Here is a 3325-nt window from a genome sequence, read left to right as displayed (position 1 = left end):
TGGCAAATATCTGGACATAATATCACACTAGGGTAAATTCACTGAGCTGCTAGGCATGTCACCAAGCACTGTCTAAACTACAGGCAGACTGCCACAACACTAACCCAATTTTCCTATGGGGGAATACACATGTAATTGCAAATATAGCAGGCACTACAGGCATGTAACAGCATGAAGTAACAGACACCAGTGTGAAAGTGCATACCCACAACCAATCTCAACACAGTCACAGTCACATAATGGTAAGCCTAATTAATAGTACAGTAAATGGACTGTGTGAACAAAACCCATCATCATGTTTGCCACTCACACACTAACCCTACATATACTGGCCCAATTTACAATGTAGTCTGATGCCTGAGTGTGGTATGGGACATGTCTCAGTCTGATTCTACAAACAAATAAGTTGATAGGGTACCAGAAACTGGAGCAGCATGCAACGTCAGATAGAACAGGACCAAGAACACTGACATCTACCCCAGTCTCTACACAGGCCAAATAACATATTCACAATACACTGCTACACAATACTGACACTCTGTCAACAATCACCATAAGTACATAGACCTCACTACTGTACAGACTACAATAGAATGTCCAGGTTTTTCCCTCAAATATAAGGCCTCCTATGCATAACATGTCTGGCAGTCTGATATATCACTGGCTTGATATCAGGAATAATATCAGTAAATAATGATATACTGTAAATATCCACCTCTTACTGCGTGACATATGGACAAAGGGTGACAGACTTGTGGGACAGAGACACAAAACAGGGCCATTATTGACATATTGCTTTGTAAACTGAGAAAATTGCCGGTGTAACAGGGTTCTTCTGAGGGATATGAAGTCAGTAACACACATGGATGTTATCATTTATTGACTGCAATCATCAGAGTATGCTACTGCATTTATACAGACAGAAAATGTGTGAGTAACACACCAAATCTAAGACTCCAAACTCCAGCCATTCTGCAGATAGCCCTACAGGTGAGAGTTTTCTCAACCACATAACACTGTCATGTCAGACCTTAAATCATGCACAACAGCCATATCTACACAAACCCTGTTAAACTAACATTACTTCAAATGTAGAATAGCAATACTTACATTCTGTCCCCATGTCTGGTACATCTCCACCCAGTTTGTTGGCCTGTCTCCTCAGTGTTTGTTGTAAGAGGCATTTCCAACTACCCTCTGTGATGCTTTTTGTCAGACACCCACATGAAGTCCTGCTCACAGTGAAGGAAAAGGGCCAACGCCCACATGAAGTGCTTAGTTAAGGGAGTGTGTTTCCATGCAATTGGCTATAGGAATGATACCACAGCTCTTCCACATGCAATTAGCAAGTGAGGGACTCCAGTTCGTGCACAGGCCATCAGCTTATCATGAGCATTACCTACAAAAGTTAAGCTGCTGCCTAAGCAAAACAGAAGTATTTATATAAAAAGCAAGACCATCACAACCAGACTACAAAAAGAGATTGGTGAGACACACCCATCTACCTGTGAAATACAGCAACTGAAACAGGTAAAGAAAAAAAAGGTATGTGAAACAAGTAATCATGTAATGGAATGTAGTAGGGTGTATGTAAAAGAGGTAAATAGGAAGTTCAACAAATATTTCCCAACAACACTTGCTGTACTGATATACTGCTGATTAGAAGCTATGGCCATAGCATCTGTGTCTCTCTGTAGTGATGTAGAACACAGCTCACACCCCTGAGTCAGCCACATATGACTACTACTGGAGTGTGGTTCGAACAATACTGACTGTGACACTCCTAGGCCAGCTAATGATATGTCGCATATATCCACATGTTAATTGTAAGAACTAGTATGATATATACATATATATATATATATATATATATATATATAACAGAAACCTCCTTGAAGACCAAATCCCAGCAAAAAGTAAATGCAAGTAAACCAAAAACCCAGGTTGGAAGAAGCCAAAATGTACGTACTGCAGATCTTCGCACTATCAAAAAATATGTCTCCACGTATTCCTAAGAAGGAAACGCCAAATGCTGATAGTCTTATGAAATTGTAGTGCAAATACTCACAGAACCACTCACTAAATCAACGAAAAAACAATTCTGCTGTACCAAGAAACAAATGTTCAAAGTTGTTCTAGTCTTGCAATCGAAGTAATGTTCAAAAAACCATTCGGTCAAGTAGTAAATCCACAGTTTATTGTAAGCGCTTTCACGACATGTAACTGCCGCTTCATCAGACAAACAGTAAAAAACTGAGAGCAGGAAGTTTAAATACAGGATATCCTGCTCATCAGCCAATGACAATGACCTTAGGAGGCGTGTTTCCTGCTGTCATTAAATCACATATTAACTAAAAGTGACACCACCACTATAATTCATTGCAACAGGCCTACAAAATCACAAAGTCTTTTCATAAAAACATTGCAGAATCAACAACACCTACTATAAACATATATATATCTAAAAAGACATAAAACATATCTAAAAACATGTATGTATTTATATAAAATATACCTAGCCAAAACTACAGGCTAATTCAAGAAGTACCTAACCTCACATACTCCTACCACAAGACCAAACTTTTTGTTATTATTAATTTTTATCTTTATTATTATTGATTTTTATCTCAATATCAGCCTTAAGGGCATATACCAGGCTGATACGAGAAAGCTGGCTAAACTAAGCAGAACAGTTGCAGTTGCTGCTAATGATCACCAAATAACCAAATTCCTGGGCAAGGAAATAAGACCAATTGACTGAAGAGCCCATGGATGAAAAAATGGTTCAAATAGCCACATATAGAAAGATAGAGACCAACTATTTAAGCCTTCTGCCTTTAAGGTGAGGTTTTATAGATAAAACCTCATTTAGTCCCTTGCCTCTATGGGCCGCTAATCTACAGATCCAACCTAGTTCTGCTTGTTCGGTTAGATTTATAATGTTACCCCCTCTCAAATTTGTGTCTAATACTTGAATGACCTGATATAAAAAAGTATGGGAATCTCCTGCTGTCAACGTATGTTTGGCCAATGCTACAGTCCTGCTGTCTTCTTAGACAATACTCATGATCCCGTGATACGTCGAAGGGTTCGTTGGTTTTCCCACATAGAAGGAAAAACATTGTACACAGTGGGCAATGTATACCACGTTCCTAGTTGCGCAGTCACTGTCACAATTCAGGGTCCATAGATGGCCCGTATCCGGATGCCGGAAATAGTGGGACTGATCTATGTAAATACATTGCAAACAGCTACCACATTTATTAGTCCTTTCCAAGCCAGACCTTAGTTTAGGGGGCCTTCTCACAGCTCCACAAAGCTGTCG

Source organism: Protopterus annectens, chromosome 5.part1, assembly GCF_019279795.1.
Source record: "Protopterus annectens isolate FY-2018-M chromosome 5.part1, PAN1.0, whole genome shotgun sequence".
Lineage (NCBI taxonomy): Eukaryota > Metazoa > Chordata > Ceratodontiformes > Protopteridae > Protopterus > Protopterus annectens.
This window is presented reverse-complemented; position numbering follows the sequence as displayed.